This window comes from Erpetoichthys calabaricus, chromosome 17, assembly GCF_900747795.2.
Source record: "Erpetoichthys calabaricus chromosome 17, fErpCal1.3, whole genome shotgun sequence".
NCBI classification, from domain to species: domain Eukaryota; kingdom Metazoa; phylum Chordata; class Cladistia; order Polypteriformes; family Polypteridae; genus Erpetoichthys; species Erpetoichthys calabaricus.
The window spans coordinates 92,233,984-92,254,279 of record NC_041410.2 but is presented as its reverse complement, the minus strand read 5'-3'; the positions used below and the strand labels follow the sequence as shown (position 1 = coordinate 92,254,279).

The following is a 20,296-nucleotide window of genomic DNA, read 5'->3' as shown; positions in this document are numbered from 1 at the left end:
ATGCACCATCTTTTGGAATGAAAGATACATGGATGGACACACAGAAACTTTTCCTTTTGTTAAGGTGGATAAATACCACTACAGTTATATACAACCTATACAGTAACTGAACTTTATTGTCTAGGGTGTTATGGCTGTATAGTTCTTTGTGCTGGTTCCTTGTAGCTCCAGCATGCAGAGTTTGAATCCTTTAGCTGCCTGGTGTCTGTAGTTCACTGATTCACCTCAAGTGAACTTGACATTTTTTTTTTCTCCCCCCTTTCCTCTTCAGGTACTCGAGTTTTGCTCCAGTATCCCAAAGATGGATTGATTTGTGACTCTAAGCTGGCTCCATGTGAGTGTGTGCCATCTAATGAACTGGCATTCCATTCCGAGTTGTCGTCTGTCTTGTGCCCAGTGCTACTGGGAATGGCTGAATAATTTGCTGCCTGCAGTGGATTAATTGGGTTATGCATAGATAGATAAACCGACCAAATTAAAGAAGAAAAAAGGGAAACAAATTTAAAATACCGCAACAGAAAAATTCTTATGTGTAAATTGAAAAGGGAAGACGAAAATGAATCTAATCTTAACAAAATGCATTTTTTTTCAGTAATAGCCAAGACTTTTAATTTTTTTTAAGTCAAAATATTTAATTTCTTGTAAAGATTAATATATTTTAATAAGAGTTAAGTATTTTGCTGTGCGACTGAATCAGAAAGGAATAACCCAAACTAAGTGCATATGTCAATATATTTCTTAATAACAGACAAGGCTCCATTCTCTTTTTATTTGTACAGGTTTAAAGATTTCCCCCCCCCCCCTCACCTCACAATATCAAAAGATTTCACCCCATTCAGCGAGCAGAAGTCTAAAACAGAGTTTTCCTTCCCCTCCGAGTAGAGCTAGTCAAGCCGATTTTCATGGACAGCTCCAGCACACTCGAATCCTTCTGAAAAGCTTTCAGCCCCCAAGGTGAATGGTGTCATTTAAGAGCCGAGTGTCACCAGTGCTTGAAAGCTATTAAACACGAAGTGCAACTTGGCAGGGTGTGACTCCTCGGTGATTCTAACAAAACCTGTGTGACAACTTGGGCTTTGGTGATTTTTATTTTATTTTTTTTTTTCCTGCTGCCGCTGTGCGTCACTGAGCCACTTGGCTGTGAGAACGCAAGCACTGCGGTCTATTCTGGACTCTTCTGACCAGGCGTTTCAGAGTATCTCCGCAAAAGAGAGGTATGTCGGTTGGATTCCTTTACCATGCTGCTTATTAATATTTGATTTTATTTAGTCAAATGCAGTTCATCTGAGAACTTTAGTAAGTAAATCTGAATCTCAGTTCTGTAGTTACTGAGCTGTCTTCAACTTTATTATTATTTAGCGTTGCTTCTCTACTAGTAGCAAGTGTCAGAAATATCCTTGAAATGTTCTATTATAAGTCATGGCTTAACTCCTCTGTCCTAATCTGCTTTTCCCAAAAAAATGTTAATTTTAGAAATGCCTGATTGGTTTGGGGTGGGGGGGCAAATAAACAATTACTTTTAAAATGTTTTACTTAAGAGAGTGTTTGATCCAAGTTGATGCTCTGCAATGCACCTCTACCGATTTCACTTTAGACAAGAGATTATTGACAAAACCATTTTGTGAGAATACTTCTGACAGGCCAGTGCCAACATTTTTTTTTATTTTTGTTTGTTTCTTTCCAAGGATCAATTGTAGACTACTTTGATTTTACGCATGTCCTTAAACAAATAGGAAGTCATTTTCCATATCCTCTTGGAAGATTGTAGTTATCGGGTTTTGAATTTTTTTGTTGAAATCCTTTTTTAAGTTTAAATGTGTAACTTTTTACAGTGCAGTTGTTAAATAATAGAATAACAAGACACATTGTTCAGTAGCAGGGTGGCATGGGGTGGTACAAGGAGACTGGGGTTTGCGACCCCGAGTGCTCCCTTCATTGAATTAGGGTGTCATTTGAGTCCAGGTAGACCTGCGGTTTGGACTAATGGCTGTTTCCAAATTGGCCCGAGCGTGTGCTTCTTTTTTAATGTGTTCACCCTGTGGAGGACTGGCACCCCCCCCCCCCCCCTGGAGTTTATTCCTGCTTTGTGCCCAGTGTTTAGGGGAAAGGCTCCAACTACCAGCCCTGGTTTAAAAAAAGAAGAATGTGCAGTAGCCTGATAAACAGATAGATGGGGATAGTGGCTGTTGTGCAGGATTTGTATTTTACACCTGTTCAATCGGCTTAAATCATTAAAGAATAGATGGATACTAAAGGAAACTTTAAGATAATAAAGCAGACAGGCATTGTGGCACAGTGATTAAGTCGTTGGGGTTTGGACTTCAAACCCTGAGGTTGGGGTTTCAAATCCTGCTACTAATACAGTGTGACCATGAGCATGTCACTTCACCTGCCTGTGCTGTTCAGTTGGAAATCCAAAAAGAAATGTAACCAGTAGTATCTCTTGGATGTTGTAAGTCTCCATGGAGGCGGGTTTTGTTCCTGCCAGCTTCTGTTTTTATAATTTAGACTCCTGGGCTAATCAAGTGAACTGCTATTTCCCAGATTCCCTGTTTTGGGTACAATATAGAAATTAGAAAACTGAGTTTGGTAAGAAAATTTTTATTAACTCTTTGAGGGCTGAATATTTAAAAAAAAAAAAAAAAAAGTTTTCTAAAAAGCACACAAAGCAAGGGTTTCACACTGAAATCAACATAGAACATCAGTCGCTGTGTGCCGTGGCCGCCAATTCACCGGGAATAAGTAACGGGCTGGCTACCAGGCTGTCTTCGTGTGGCGGGGTGGCAGCATTTTGCAGTGTAAGTGGCAGACCCCCTACCCCCAGAGTGAATGTTGCCGTAGGTGCTTCTTCTAAACCAACTGGTTCAACGCTACGATCAGCTCATGTTGGTACCTCACATCCATTTTCGATCACTTGTATCAAAATTAGAGTCCAATTCAGCGATAATATACAAAATGTCATCCATGGAGTGTTTTGATTTACACACTCGCTTCTATCTCTTGCCAGATGTCGATGCCACTTTTTCCGCTGTTTGCTCCTTCGCTAGTCACGCGAGTGCAGGGAATCTCGGACAAACCAATGAAGCTAACTATCCTTCTAGCAATGAGAGTCCAAAACATTATGGCTGGTTTAGAGTTGATTACCACCGTCAACCCCTCCTTTGAACAAAGGAAAGAATTAAAATGTACTAAGCAGTTATATGGGCATAATGTATTTTTTTTCCGTATTTTTCATCTTGATTTTGTTTACTCCATTATTTTAAAATTAGTGGGTCTGACGCTAAAGTATTTGCAGCCTTTCATGATTCAGTGTGGTTTTCCTGGGGGTCTGTTCTGCTCATATTTAATTGTTGTTAAGATACAACGAAGGGAGCAGACTGCAGAGAGAAAGGGCAAAATAGAATGAAATCAACAAAAGAGAGTTAAGCATTTAAATCTGTAGCAAAAATAGAAATATTTCAAAATCTTTCTCTCTCTCTGTGTGTGTGTGTGTGTGTGTGTGTGTGTGTGTGTATATATATATATATATATATATATATATATATATATATATATATATATATATATATAATATAATAATTTTTTTTTTTTTTTATATATAATACTGTATATTGTGACAGATGGCCGGGACGCCCCTTCACCACATCTGCCAGGGGGACAAGGGTGGGAAGCCCCGTATCTTCCCCTGAACGCTAGATGGCAGCACCCCTGGGTTATGGCGGTGCCTCAGACTCCCCCAAAGCTTCATGGGGGTTGGAGTTCTGTGCAGCTCTGTGGGGATCTGCAGGCGCCGCCAGGGGGTGCTTCAACAGGAGCGGCTGGCCCCTTTTGGTCACTGGTTTTGCCTTACCCGGAAGTGCTGCTGGATGTCAGCAATCAACCACCTTGAGCACTTCCGGGTGTCTGATAAAAGGGAGCCAGCAAACACCACTCGGCGGCCAGAGTCGGTAGGAGGAGGAGGAGGACTAAGCTTGTGGAGGGGTGATGGTGGAAGAGATGATAGTGCTGTTGTGGTTTATTTGTGCTTGGGACTGTTGTGGCTGGTAGGGATTATGGGGAAGACATGCCCTCCAGCTGAAGAAAAATAAGTCTTCATTTTATACGTGCCTCCCGTGTCAAGTCTGTGCTGGGTTGGGCACAATATAGTGCCTATCTTGTCTTTTATCTTATCTTATCACTGACTCACTCATCACGAAATCTCCCAAACCATAAGGACTTGGGACTTGAAATTTGGAATGTAGGTTACCCTTGGCCCATAGATGCTCGCTAAGAAACGGTTTTAAAAATTTCGTGGTCCAAGCGTGTTCTGTCTGTCCACATTTCACGACAGAATTGCTTAATGGATTTAGATCTGGTTGTTTTCTATGATTTACTTGAACTTTCCGGTTGATTTTTGCGACTTTTCTTATCGCGCTACGTACCAGAGTTCGCTTGTGGTATCCGATGTATTTATGCAAATCCAAGAGCAGGGGGGCGAGGCCTTCCTCATTCACTCGCCAGCCTCTGTTCGAGTTAGTTTACCTCTCGCCACGTGTTGGAGTGCGCCTTGCCTCCGCTTAGCTAGCGATACCAGTTTGTTCAGCAGACATTACCAGCTACAGATTGTTAAGGAGTAATGTTGGACGCTTTGAGAGAGAGATTAGAGCTCCATGTGTTTTAGAGAGTAGCTGCTGATTGCCAGCGATATCACAGCCATGTGCTTTTCCCCTCACGCGGGGAACGCTTTCCCGTCAGAGCTGAACACGATCAGATACAGTGCCAACGTCTGTCCTGTTTAATTACTATGTGGGCGAAGCCACGGGGTACAGCTAGTGTCTTATAAATGTAAAAAAGAATGTAGAATAAGAGAAGAAAAAAACCCCAGCTAATTAAACAAGATCAGTGTTATCAGGTGTTGTCACTGATTATTAATCTGGTTGGAACAAAAACCTGACGCCACAGTGGGCTCCTATGACCGGCTTTGAGAACCCCCTGCTTTCTAAATAAATAGACTCAAGGATGGCTTCTGCGCTTGTATGTGATAAATGATAGATAATAAGTTAGATCTTATTATCACAATAAAAGAAATGCACAGATACAAAGATTTGAATGCTGCAGTGAAATGCATGCATAGGTAGAAAAGCCATGTTGTGATGTAGATGGATAGTGAAAGTTGCTCCCGTATATAAGAGATTCCTTTAGCGGTTTCAAGCAAATAGCAGGTAATTTCTGTCATTTGTATTGTAAAATGTAGATGAATATATGAAAGGCTCTGTATGAGGAGGGTCTTAAGGAAGAGACCACCGTAAGGGAAGGGAGCGGAGCAATTGATGCAGTTTTTGCATTGAGACCACTCCTAGAGAAGCCCAGAGAAAAACGGAAAAGTGCTCACATGGCATTAATAGATTTGGAGAAGGCTTATGAGAAGAGTGCCGCATCAAAAGGTCTGGATTTGCATGAGAGAGAAAAGAGGACCAGAGACGTATGTGAGGATTGTCCAGGAATTGTATGATGGAGTGAGGACTCAGGCTCAAAGCAGCTTGCAGTTCGAAGAGGTCTTCACAAGGGATCTAATTTCTGGTGACGGATGTGTTGAGTCAAGGAATAAGAGACCAATCCATCTGGTGCTGACTTTTTGTGCGTGACATGGTGTTGTGTGGCACCAGAAAAGAGGTAGTGGCGAGGAGTCTGGAAGAATGGAGAAAAGCTTTGGAAGGAGTGGAGATAAATAGGAAGAAGAAGACTGAATATGGGAGGGTCAATGATGGTCAGGATTGAGAAGTTAGCCTGCAGGGAGAGATTTTGAAAAGAGTGGAGAAGTTTCAATGTTTAGGAACAGTGGTAGCCCAAGATGGAGAATTAGAGACCAAGAGAACCCACAGAGTGTAGTGTGGATGAAACCATTAGAAAGGTATCAGGAGTGTTGTGTGATTTGAAGAATTAAGACAAAGGTTAAAGGTCAGATTTTGAAGACCAGCAATGCCTTGTGGAACTGGGTAGTCAAGGGAGCACAAGAAAAGAACATGGAGGTGATAGAAATGAGGATGTTGAGATGGACGTATGGAGTTACAAAAACAAAAAAAGGGCAGAATAAGAAATGAGACAATCAGTGGTGCAACAAAAGTAGGAGAGTTATCTATAAAGACCCAGGATAGATAGGTGTGATGAGGAACGGACCATGAACATGTGGGCAAAAGAGTGATGGGAGTGGAAGTCCAGAGGAAGAGAAAGCGAGGGAGGCCAAAGTGTAGGTGAATGGATAAAGTAAAAGAAGATCTGAAGGAAGAGGGCTTGACGAAGGAGATGGAGGAATGAGCTGCGTGGAGAAGGCTGATCAGGCACATGGACCCCACAGAGAAGTGGCAAAAGAGGAAGAAGAATATGATAGATATGATTGTCACAATATAACCAAGGTATTGAAGATATGAAAGGCGTTTTGTGAAATGAATTGTGAAAGTATATGGGAGTTTCCTTTAGCTGTTACAAGCAAATGACCGATACGATTTGTGTCATATTATTAACAGGTAGATGCAGACATTATATACCATAGGTAGATATTAAAAACGATGTGATGGGCAGATGTACAATGTTTATTATTTTAAAATTTAGATCACTTTTGTAGCGCACCACATATGCTCTGTAATATTATAACTGACAAATTAATACCATATTCATTTTTCTCAACTTGCGTAATTATTGTCCATATCATGGAAGGAGAGTCCATTGCAGGGGTCAGCAAAGTCAGTTCTGCAGGGCCATCGTGGCCGCAGGCTTTAAAAAAACTCAATTTATAAGTTAAGAGGTCAGTTATTGCTGTTGAAGCATGTATTGCTCGAGCACCATTTTTATGCTTTATTCTAGTCATGTCACTTGTTAAGGTTCAGCTTAATTTAGAATTGAATGGCAGTGTTCACCATTCCTTAATGCTCCTTATCAGCAATAAGACCTCGATAACTAGGAAGCAGCAGTACCCCATTTAACTTGTTTCTGTTTACCGTGCATGTTCATCGTGAACCATCTAGTTTAATAAAATGTTGAAAGGAAAAAAGTGAAGGACTGAGAATTGCTCATCCATTTCAGGCACAAATAACACGGGTGAAATTCTAGGAAAGGGATAAAAAGAAAAATCTAGGATATATAAGAATCGCTGGTACATGTGAGAACATTTTACATTTCTTAAATTTTCAGTTCCGCGCATAGTATGACTTTGTAAATAATTTAACATATATTGATAATCTTACAGTTGTAACAAGCCGTCAAATTAAACCGGATCAGTTATTAACAAGGACTGGTTTCTAATTAAGAAAAAACCTCCCAGCCACTATGGCCCTCCAGCCCTGACTTTTAACAAACCCCCTGACCTATTGCAAAAGAATTGGGTTCAAAGACGTGTTCCGACCCCCGGGCTTCAAGCTGGTTCATTTTAAGGCACACTTCTGCACACTCTGACGCACGTTAGGACAATATGGGGTTGGTGATCAACTTGCTTTTTTTTTTTTTTTTTTTTTTTTTTTTTTTTTTGATTTGTGAGAATAGTGAAGAGCCTGGAAAGAACACAGACAGACACACGATGAGAATGGTGCACAATCCAGTGAGATTTGAACCCCCCAGTCCTTGGAGCTGCATAGAAGCAGCCTAATAAGGATTTGCTAAAATGTAACAGATTGGAAATAAAATTCTTTTCTGTTCTCTATTGTGTTAAGTTTGGCTGATTTTGTTGTAGATATACGGATGGCTTTAAGTAAAATATCGCAAGTTGACAGAATTGGCTGTACCAATCTGGACCTGAGTGCCACTTTCTGACCACTTTTATTAGGTACACCTTGCTATTACCGGGTTGGACCCCCTTTTGCCTTCAAAATTGCCGTAATTCATCATGGCATAGATTAATCCAAGGTGCTAGAAACATTTCTCAGGGATTTTGCTCAATATTGACTTGATAGCATCACGCAGTTGCTGCAGATATGTCCGCTACACATCCCATGATGTGAACCTCCCGTTCCACCACATCCCAAAGGTGCTACGTTGGATTGAGATCTAGTGACTGTGGAGGCCATTTGAGTGCAGTGAACTCCTTGTCATGTTCAAGAAACCAGTCGGAGATGATTTGAGCTTTGTGACATGGCATGTTATCCTGCTGGAAGGAGCCATCAGAAGATGGGCACACTATGGCCATAAAAGGATGGACAGACCAGGTCAGCAACAATACTCAGGTAGGCCGTGGCATTTAAACGATGCTCAGTAGATACTAAGGGGCCAAAAGTGTGCCAAGAAAATAACCCCCACACCATTACACCACCAGCCCGAACCGTTGATACAAGGCAGGATGGATCCCTGCTTTCATGTTGTTGATGCCACGTTCTGACTCTACCATCCAAAGGTCACAGCGGAAACCAAGACTCATCAGACCAGGTGACTTTTTTCAATCTTCTGTTGTCCAATTTTGGTGAGCCTGTGGGAATTGTAGCCTCAGTTGCCTGTTCTTAGCTGACAGGACTGGCACCTGGTGTGGTTCCCTGCTGCTGTAGCCCACCTACTTCAAGGTCTGAAGCGTTGTGTGTTCAGAGATGCTCGTCTGCCTACCTCGGTTATAACGAGTGCTTACCTGAGTTACTGTGGCCTTTCTATCTGCTCAAACCAGTCTGGCCATTCTCCTCTGACCTCTGGCATCAACGAGGCATTTTTGCCCGGAGAACTGCCGCTCGCTGGATATTTTCCCTTTTTCGGACCATTCTCTGTAAACCCTAGAGATGGTTGTGGGTGAAAATCAGCAGTTTGTGAAATACTCAGACCAGCCCGTCTGGCACCAACAACCACGTCACGTTCAAAGTCACTTCAGTCACCTTTCCTCCCCATTCTGATGCTTGGTGTGAACTCCAGCAGGTCGTCATGACAACGTCTACAGGCTGAAATGCATTGAGCTGCTGCCACGTGATTGGCTAATTAGATGTTCACGTTAACAAACAGTTGAGTAGGTGTACCTAATAAAGCCTCCGATGAGTGTATACTGTATGTTTTTTGAACTCTCTTTTGCTATTATATGGAAGAGGGCAGATCTGACCTTTTACCTAGCAACACAAAGACCAAACCTTAATGTTTGCTATTCACTTTGGGAAGGCCGCCTGTGAACAGGTCAGAGCGTTGGAGACCTGCGTCTTTTGTTTTGGTGATGTTGATCTTCTTGTCCCGGTATTTGACAGATCTCTACAAACAAAATGCTTAGAAACAAACTGCTTTCACTTGTTTAGGATTAAGGAGTAAGTTTGCTGACAGTCAGTGCTATAATTAGAGCGCATTGAAGTGGCATCATCTGCTCTACTTTGCCCGGTTTCATTCCTTTCCAGAATTGTAGGGTCTACCGCTTCTGCTCTCCATCCTTCCATAGCTGATGGCTTGTAGTTGTCAGGAGGCATGAAGAGAGATGGGAAGGACGTGTTGACCTAGCTACTTTGTGTAAAGCTGGCGTTGCCTTACAAGACTTCTAGTCGGTGGAGATGTCAAACTTAAAGACAGCAGTTTCTGATCTCGTCTCCTGAGGATGTCGGATTACACATCTAGGAATCGCAGATAATAATAATAAAACATTTTATTTATATAGCACCTTTCCCATGCTCAAGGCACTTACAGAATATAATAAAGAACGGCAGCGTATACAGTATATAGCATTGTACAAACCAGATAAATAAATAAAGAAGATTAAGACAGTAAATTCTGAAAAAAAAACCAGACAACATAACTGATGGTCTCGCACACACACATACAGGTTACATGAGCATCTTGACAGAGAAGTAAACTGAGAGAAGGCTAATAAAGTCAAGTAGAGCTAAAAGCCTTCCTGAACAGATGAGTTTTGAGTTGTTTTTTAAAAAGAATTCATGGAGTCAGCTGACCTGATTAATTTCGGTAGGTCATTCCAGAGTCTGGGCGCTATACAGCTGAAGGCCCTGCTGTCACCCATGGAGTGTAGATCAGTGTGGGGTACAACAAGATTGCCAGAATCAGAGGACCTTAGTGAGCGGACAGGCACATAGTGATGGAGAAGGTCACTGATGTAGTTTGGCGCAGGTTATTTAAGGCTTTGTAGGTTATTAGTAGGATTTTATATTCAATTCTGTAAGACACAGGGGGCCAGTGAAGACGGAGCAGGATGGGTGTGATGTGCTCGCTGCTGCTGGTTCGAGTAAGGACTCTTGCAGCTGAGTTTTGAATAAGCTGGAGCTGTGATATAAGATTAGAAGGGGCACCTGCCAGTAGGGAATTACAATAATCGATGCGGGATGTGATAAAAGCAGGGACAAGTTTCTCAGCATTAGAGAAGGAGAGGAAGGAGCGAACACGGGATATGTTACGGAGGTGAAAGTAAGAAAGTTTCTTAATGTGATTTATGTGGGTGGAATAAGAGAGGGCGCAATCAAAAATGACACCAAGATTTTTTTTACAGTAGAGGCAGGTCTGATGAGATCACTGCCAAGATGGACTGGGAAGGAGCTCATTTTATTAAGTTGCATTTTAGTCCCAATTTACAGGAGTTCAGTTTTATTGCAATTTAATTTTAAAGAGTTCTGCTCCATCCAGGTTTTAATTTCACTAAGGCAGGTTGTGAGCTGAGAAAGCTCTGATGAAGTTCCACTTTTAACATTGAAGTAGAGTTGAGTATCATCTGCATAAAAATGATAACCCAGTCCATAGCTATGGATAATATGGCCAAGGGGAAGCATATAAATACAGAAAAGCAGAGGACCGAGGACAGAACCCTGAGGGACTCCTTGTGTGACTGGCACTGAGTTGGGTCTGCTGTTGCCAAGTCTAACAAACTCTTGCCTATCAGTCAGATAGGACTTGAACCACTGGAGGACTGATGATGCCAAAGGGCACAGGTTCTCTTTTTCTAAGTATCGCACCCTAAGTAGCTCTAGACAGCCAATAAAGAGCCAATTAAAAGAGACTGTGGCCATGCAAAGGCTTTCCAGGCACAGTGAGTTCAGCCGCAATCTCATTTTCTTTTAATTTTTTTTTCCCATTCTGTCTTGTGGTCTGTTAATCACAACATGTGACGTCAGTGAAATCATTCTGTTCGGTTTGTGTGGACCAAACCAGCCATGTTTCAAACTCCTCACAGCTTCATTATGTGCACTGTACTTCTTGGGTGCGCACTCATTGATTATCCTTTCTCATTCTTCACAGCGCCTGTCCCTACAATTTAAGATGAAATCAAACCTTTGTGGGTCCGAGTCACCGGGTATGGCACACTATAAAACCGCATGTCAACGGTGTATCGGGAGGGGGGCGCACTGCGACTCTCATGACTTGCTAACATTACTTAAACAAAGTCTGACTGAGGATTACTGGCAAAGTTGTGTAATATGACGTGGCCTCAAGTGCAACATTATATAGGAAAACTCTGCCAATTACTTTAGTGTCTTTGCCCACCATTTAGTATCCCTTAGTATCTATACTGTTTTTTTTTTTTTTTTTTGGACTGAAAAGTACTAAACAGTGACCAAATCCTAAAAAAAAACAAAATTCATGTCCTTGACAAGTTGACGTACCGAATATACTTGTGTATCAGTCGAGTCTTGAAACCCGAAAATCAGACCCCGACTTATATGCCCGTTCAAAAATATGACACTTAAATTTTATTTATTTTTTTTAACATCTGCTTGTCTCCTCCAATCTCGCATCAGTTTCTCAGATGCAGCGAATTTTGTTGCAGCAGTGCAGTTACCAATTTCTTTCACCACTTAAACGACTTTTAATTTAAAACCAGCTTCATATTTTCTTCTGATCGTAGATAAGGGATGCTCTTACGATAAAGGTGTATGAGGATGTGAGATACAAAAAACACAAATCGGTGTAAATGTCGCTTCAGAATAGTTTGGGTATTACCGTGTGGTCACAAAGGCACAATACATAGAAAACAAAAGGTCGAGTGCTCCGTGGTTACTGTCTCTGATGGGCGTTAGTACATCATAATCTCTTGGATCAATAGCGTGAGTTTTCCGCATTCGACTTATACGACCGTAAGTATATATGGTAGATGTTTTCATAAGCAGAATAGAAAGTTAGTTTACATAGCTACTTAGATAATGGAAGGTGTTGCTCTGTGTGTCAAAATTCCTTTAACGTGCTGGTTTGAGGTATCTGAGGTTTTTGGTGTAAGTGGGCAAGCATAAAGTTGTCCAATTTCCTTTTAGATGTGTTGCAGTACAAGAGCAGCATTAAGTGGACATCTGTGGAGAACTGCAGAATGTTTCGGTCTTTTGACACAGCTTATAGGCACCAAGTGTACAGAAGTGGTCAAGAAAGCGAATATGACGTTGGGTTGTGTCTCACAACAATTTTATAACGCGTTACCGAGGTCTTATATGGAGTACTGTTGGCTAATTTGGTCTCCATCCATCCATCCATTTTCCAACCCGCAGAATCTGAACACAGGGTCACGGGGGGTCTGCTGGAGCCAATCCCAGCCAACACAGGGCACAAGGCAGGAACCAATCCCGGGCAGGGTGCCAACCCACCGCAGATTTGGTCTCCATATCACATAAAAAAAAAAAAAAGCCATAGTAGTGCTAGAGGAAGTCCAGAGAAAAAGCCACTAGGCCAGGGGTCACCAACTCCGGTCCTGGAGGACCACCGTGGGTGTAGCTTTACATTCTAACCCCTTTTGTTTTAATGAGGGCCCTGTTTGTGCTGCTAATTTAACATCTTGTGAATTCATTTTAATTGACTTCAAGATTTGTTCCCCTGAATTTCTTCATCGTTCCTCGGAATTGCTTCATTTCTTTCCTTAAATGGCATCCAAAGAGAAATGAAATGTGAAGTGAGGGAGCCAACAGAAGACCAACTAAGTCTGGGCCTCAAACTCCAACCAATTTCACTTCAGCCAGCTGCTTAATTAGCAGTCAATTCTTGTTGTTAATTAAATCCATTTTTTAATTCTGTGGCTTGTTGCTGCTGCTTTCGTGGTGCATTAGCAGACATTTCAAAAATTGTTGATTTTTCTAAGAGCACACTGTTAAAATGTTTTGTGGACCTGAGCAGATCGACATTTCTGAGACCTTCTCCTTTCTTTATTTTCAGATATTGTATGATGGACACCAGTTGTTTTGGCTCATTTTGGTATCTCATTATTGTTTGGCTGCTAATTAAGGAAAAAGAAACAATTATGGGGTTTGAGTCTTCAAGAGCAAGTCAGTTCAAATGAGTTCAAAAGAAGTTAATTAACAACAAAAACCGGTCACTCATTAAGAAAAAGGTTAGAATGGAAACCGGCAGCCACGGTGGTCCTCCAGGACCCGAGTTGGCGACTCCTGCACTAGGCGATTCAGGACTTGAGAGGTCTGAGCTGTGAGGAGAGATTTTAGGAGCTGCAGTGAACTGGGGTGGTTTGGCCTCACACTTGATGATGTAGTGGTGGGCACTCAATTAAATTAGCTTTGAGAACGTCATGTTTTATTGTATTAAATACTATGGTGCCACTGTGGTTACTGTCTGCATGGAGATTGCATGGTTGCTTTGCTTCTAAAGACATGGAGAGTAGGGTGATGGCCAACTCTAAACTGGAGTGAGTGGACCCAGAGCCCCATAAATACTCGTGTCTAGAAGGATCTCCAATGTGGACTAAACAGCTTCAGACCATGGATGGGTCAATGTGTAACAGAAAACAATGACAGGCCAGAACTGTGTGCTTAACTTAGGAAAACAGAAGGCTGTCAAGGTGCGTTTCAGGAGTTTTCCTCAAGCTGAGTCCAAGTATTAGTGGAGTTCTGTTTGAGGTCTACTTGATTAATGGAGTTTCAAAGCCCAGTGCAGCTGAATGATTAGGTATGAGGGCAATCCCAAAAGTAAGGCCTCCTATTTTTTTAGAAATACAAACAACCGTTTATTTTCTATAATGTTTACATCATTTTAAAGGTTAAAGACTTACTTGTTTTTCTACATAATCGCCATTTCGGTCGATGCATTTTTGTAGACGCTGCAGTAGTTTTAGAATGCCCAGGTCATACCAGCTCGCCACCATGTCCTTCAGGAAGCGTTGAACCTCATCTTTCACCTCTTCGTCGGAGCAGAATCGCCTTCCGGACAAATGTTCTTTCAACTTAGGGAACAGGTGGTAGTCACTGGATGCCAAGTCCGGACTATAGGGTGGGTGGGTGATGAAGTTCCAACCGCCGATCTTTATGCATGTTTTCCTCAACCTTCGCGACTATCTCGTCGGAAATTGACGGTCTCCTGCGCGAACTTCGCACTTGGCGGTAGCGTTCAACGGGAACTCCATTTTCAAGGGCTGCCAAGCCAAGATTGAGCATCCCAGCGAAGCCGCACATGCTTGTTTGGGAGTGGAGGAAGCACCAGTCACAACAGTGTGGCCAACAGCAGTATGAACAGTTTCTCTACGTCCCAACCGCTTTGGAGACCTTACTTTTGAGATTGCCCTCGTATTTTGGTAAATTCTGCATTCAATTCGTGCGGGGACCTCCTGAACTCAAATGAGTTCCATTGATTTTTTTTTTTTTTTTCTTTTTCTGCATCCTACTTCATCTCTGCAGTAACTTAGTTGGTAGCTCACCATGCCTAAGAGACAAAGCCCCACAGCACTTCAGCACAGATGTTCTTAAGGCCTAGCTTTCCTAATGGGTTCGACAGGTTCAGGAAGTGCAGAGATGTTAAGTGGTCTCTCACACACACACACGCGCGCACACACACACAGTAACTGGAAAGAGCAGCCAACAGCAATGTGGCCCAACCAGTTGTAACCAGAGTGTCCTGCTGATTAACCTTGAAATCCGGTATGTTACTTTGTCGGATCTCGTTTCAATGCCTGAAGGTTTTCATAACAAAACATAACTACCTCTGACCTGCATCTTGGATAAATGTACCTTAGCCTAGTGATTGTTTACATGACTGAACCGTTTTTAGGTCTCTGTGCGAGTATTGGAGATCGAGTCCTTCGTCTTAGATGTCCGAAGGGTTTGGGGTGAAAGCAACAATTTACACAATGCATGTCCCCTCTGAATATAAGATGATATTATTGTTCTATTGGCCTGGCCTGGAAACATCTGGGAATTCCCCACAAGGAGCTGGAGCCTCTTCTTGGTGGCCTGGGGCCTTATTTATAAAAACCTTTGTGTGGATATGAGTATGAAAATATGCACATGCCACAAAAAATGTGTCTTGCACATGTTTTCACGCAGCTTTGTTGTTGTTCAATGCCATCCTTGTATGGGAGGGTTGGTGGTGATTTTTTGCTCCCTTGGGCTAATAAGGTGGCAGGTGTCCGACTCTTTCCACCTCGCTGATAGCAAGCCATTTCCAAGTTAGACCGGGCACTAACCCTGCTGTTAGCTGTAGTTGGCCTTTGCCACCTCAAGGTAGTCCTCCACCCATCTAGACACAAGACCCACTGCTGCCCAAGTCTTTGCCATTCTTGTCCAACATTTTCAGGGCCCCTGTTGAGCCTGTCCACCTCGTGTAGTGCCCTACATGGTATTTCGATTACTCTTCACCACTGATGGCGTAGTCCCAACAGGCAATCCTCTTCTTAGTCGTTCACTCCTCCACCATGCTGAGGTGAGAGTCAGTCTTTGAAATAGTATGCATATTACCCTATATAAATCCCAATAATCTGGTAAATGGGTGGCCAGCAATTCAGGCCTAAAATCCAACATTCCTAAAGTTTTGGAAGAAGAGGAGTCAATCTGGTTTGTCCACTTCCCTTGCTCTTTAAACCATAGAACGAGTAAAACAGCAATTCTGCAAAGAAATAAAGCATAAAGTGTTAGGGACAATCTCCTAGTTATGCTACCATGGGTGCCCGGAACATATTACTGCACTCCTTGAACCCCTCAACCTTCAGGCAGCCCTTCTGCAGTCCATGAACAACAAAGATCAACAGTGTCCTCCTCCTGTGGGTTGTAGGCTTGTGTGCTGTTCCTTAAATTAGGCAAGTGAGCTCTGGCTTCTTGTCAGTCATGCCCAAGCTTTTCCTTGATTAGACATCTTGGCTCTAACTTCTTCACATAGTGACCCTACGAGTCATGGACTTGTGTGTCTTCCTGTGAAGTAGGCAAGTGAGTGCTGGAATCCAGTTAATCGTGCTGAAGCATGCCCTTTAATTAGACATCCTGGCCCCAACGTCTTCACTTGGTGACCATGCGATGCTACCTGTCACCCTGCCAGCCACTAGTTATCAACTTCTATGCAACATATGGTATCACTCCACCACACCATAGTCCCCATCAGCTTTAAAATGACCCTGACAGTTTTGTCACACGCCCTTTCCCAGAGTGAGCCCCTCTTACTCAACACCTTCTTGCATACCTTGGTCTTTTTAACAAACAGAACAAAGCCTCCATTTTTTTTTCCCTCATGGAAGTCGCTTTGTTCTGCTTTTGTGTGTGTTTGTCAATTGCTCCTCTCTGATGGCTGTTTGTCGTAACTGAAAGCAGAATTAGCTTGTTTGTGAGACGGAAGCGTTCAGGCTGTTGTTGAGGTGTTAATGTCTGGCGTCAGACCGGTTTTGTTCGGGCAAGTTGAGTTTTGTCTTTTTCTAAATCCATGCCTTTATACGCCCTGACCCCCCAGCTTATGTAAATTGACTGTTGATCTCTCCCGCTATTGTTGGTAGATTATGACCCACCTAAAAGACATTTCTAAAGCACCCCAGGACCTTTGGCAATTGGGTGAGCAAATAATGTGAAGTGAAAGGAGTAGTGTGCTGACAGATGGCCACAAAATGATGATCGCTGAGTTGTCAGATTCCTTCTGTTTCGTGGAGATCAAAAGGGAAATGGAACAGAGGTGTGGAGACTAAGTTCTGGAGTTATTAGCGGAATGGATTCTTTGCTCAATGCCTGTGAATTTCAATTATTAAACTTCTAACAAGATGCTCTCTGTTTCTGTCCTAGTCATGTTCCAGGTAATCGATTCAATTTGAAAATCTTTGGTATCTCTTGCCCTTCATTAATCTTCAGCGTGTCTCCTCGTGTGTCTTCACCTCTCTTGACCGGTGTTCCCATAAACTCTGCTTGTCAGGCTCTGTCATTTCAAAGCGCTTTGCTCGCCTCCTGCCTGCTTTCATACTTCTCGTCTTTGAGGGTGGCTCGCAGTGTGCCTCTTACAGATTTACTGTACTCCTCCTCGTGTCCCACACTCACACTTCCTCTTTTTTGATTAGATCAACAAAGCCAAACTGACCAGATTTCTCACAGGGACTAGACACACACACACACCTCTTAGTGCATTGTTATACGGGTGGTCTTTGGGACAAAAACAACCCGAAGACTCCCTAGCAATTTTACTATATTTGTGAACTTGGAGAAGCGTTGGCTAACTATTAACTATTGCCCAATGAAGAGAACCTGGACCCGCCTTGTGCTAGCTGCCCCACTGACTTTCGTAAGAAGATGCTGGCGATACCAAATTTTAGCTGTATCGCTGACCTATGAGTCTTATTAATCATTGTCTCAAGCAGATACCTCCAGATCAGACAATATTTTTAGTGAAAACTTCAAGCTTTGCCCTCCGTTGCTGAGGTGTTTCACTTGCACATTGTTGAGCCACAGAGATTTCTTCGTTTCAGTGTTGTGTCTCTTCATCTGTGTCATTAGCACAATGTTGTTGTGGTGCGGCCGCGTTTGCTGCATACAGATCTTTTGCAGTGAGAAGTGAGGTGCTTGCATGTGCCATCTAGTGGCTGTGGTTAAGCATGAGCAGAGCGGAGCAGACTGCTCCATATATTATATATAATATACACACACACACACACACACACATATATAATATATACACACACACACACATTCACAAGTTTTTCGTTTTATATATGTCTTATTGTAACAAGCGGGGTCACTCCACAAACAGGAAAATGGCCAATGTGATTGAAAATGGAGTTTTTATTGAGAAAACACATAAAGATCAGGAGAGGGAGAACTGGACGTGAGTCAGAACACACAGTACGGCATACGGTGAAGGTGTGAAAATGAAAATCTGCTGCTCCTTGGGCCTGCATATGTGAGCTTTGAATCCCTGTCTACCATGTGGATGGGCTCACCTGGTTGTCCATCTTGTAAATGCCAGCAAAGTATTGTCTTCCTCACCTTTCATTTCTCTATCTGCCTTTAGATATTTTAAACATCCCTGACCATTTTGTACTGCCTGTTGGGCTTTTGTTCCACTCTTCTCCAGACTCGACCATTTTGCCTTGAATTGGCTTTCAAAATCTGGAACTGCCTCTAGTGTTGTGGAAAATCCTAGTTATTGCTACCCTGGGTGCCCGAGACATTTTACTATTGCCCTTGAACCCCTCAACCTTCAAGCAGTCCATCACCTGTCCGTTAACTAAGAACAACAATGTCCTTCACCTGTGGGTCATAGGTTTGTGTGCTGTTCCTGAAATTAGGCTAGTGAGCACTGGCTTCCAAGCTTTTCCTTGATTAGACATCTCGGCCCTAACTTCTTCACCTAGTGACCCTGTCATGCTACCTGTCAGCTACTAGTCCTTTTGGCTTCTGCCTTGCCCACCTCGGCCTTTCTAACTTCCTTTACCTCTTTCTAAATGGAATGCCTGGTATCCTCGATGCCTACTGGGCTTCCATGTCTTCAACCAGGCGACCAGGCTCTTTGTTTTCTCTCATATACTACTGGATCTGCTTGTTGTTGTTATTCAAGGGTCCCCAGTATATTTATGGAGGCTTATATCCCCCTATTGGCCACTGGCATGTCTAGTCCTTTACCCCAGTTAGTTTGGATTTACTCTTTCTGGAAGTTTCCCTATAAATAACATTCATTAAAGGACCATCTTCAGAGGAGGATGGACCTGTGTGAATCTCTTGATTTCCGATGGCTGGTCCATTTAAGTAATGGCTGGCCCAGAAGGAGTAGGATTTCTGGGATTTGGGTAGAAGTGATGTCCATGGTTGGTAGTGGTTGCATCAGGGGGCTTTCTCCTCCACTCTAAAAGCAAAGAGGAGAGCAAAGTTATTGACTGTGTCACCTGGTTACCTTTCCCCTTGGTTTTTACCTGGTCAGAGCCACCAAAAAGCTTCCTAGGCTTGTGTTTTTGACAATATGGTAATATAAAGAACTAGCCACGGTACCTGCCGAAGATGGGTAAGAGAATAATTAAAAAATATTTGCTCTCTCTTGCTCTCCATGTATTTGTGGATGTGTACTTCTCTTCACTGGTGCTCCCTATCTCGAGTGTGTTCCCATAAAGCCTGTTTCTCAGACTCTGTCATTACTTTTTCACCTCCTGTCTGGTTTTATACTTGCCGTCTTTGAAGATGATTCTCTCCGCATGCTTCATCTACTTTACTCATTCACATGTCTCACACTTCCTCCTTCGTTGCCTCACCAAAGTCAAACTGACTGTGATGGTGTGGGTCGGTTCCACACTACTGGTCCTTCCGGGGAGCCACTTGAACCCGCTACTGCTGATAACATACCCAATGGATGAGCCAGCAGATGAGAACACAACACACAAACATAGCAAGGGGTAGCTGAAAAAATTGCCTTGGTGTTTTTATTAAAACCAGCAAAAAAGTGTCCATAAAGTGTAGTGCGCTCTTCAATAAATAAGTAATCCTTAAAAACAGTTGACAATCCGTGAGATTAAAAATCAAAAATAAAATGAGAATTAAAAACGAGAGACAGCCAACAGTCAATGGGTCCTTCATGATCTGTTGGACAAGCCCGTCGCAATTCCTTCTTCATCTTCCCAGCACACCCATTGAAGGACTTTCTGACCCCTGTCTTCGCTGCCTCAAGTGGTGTTGGCCAGACCGCTCGGGGTCAGTTGTCCTCCCGTCTTAATTCTCGCTCCCCTGGCTTAGCTCGGATCCCTGGGGTAAGACTCTCGATAGCACCCACTCCTCAACAATATTCAGAGGGCAGATCGACCACTACAACACCGATCCTTCATGGGGCTCACGCCCACGCGGCCGTTCACTGCACTGGCTGGCTGGCTGGCTTGTCCTGCCTCTTCCACCACAATGCTATTCTCATTTCATATTCTCTTTTCTTTCTCGTTCTTCTTTTTTCCTATTTTTTTTTTTGTGCCGGCTCCCCCTTATATGCCCCCGTGGGTGCAGTTCCTCAGTCGCACACCGCAGAAGACCTTTGAAGCAATTGAGACAGTCGGCACCCTCCTGTGCTGGTGTGTCTCGCCCCAATTACCTCACCAACCTCCAGCAGCTGCGCAAGCACACACCTGTGGAGATTAAGCTGGCCATTTTATTTTATTTATTTATTTATTTATTTCTTTATTTGTCTATCTTACATAGTGAAAGTAAGATACGTGTCTATCTATTATATATTG

At 42.8% G+C, this 20,296-nt stretch overlaps 1 protein-coding gene across 1 annotated transcript in view; it reads left to right on the top strand.

The window, feature by feature from the left end:
- Positions 1-922: 922 nt before the first annotated feature.
- cers3a (ceramide synthase 3a) overlaps positions 923-20,296 on the top strand; it is a 62,414-nt gene continuing 43,040 nt past the window's right edge. Inside the window, 1 exon segment of the mRNA XM_028822631.2 lies at positions 923-1,214. The gene's annotated coding sequence lies outside the window, so the exon portion shown is untranslated.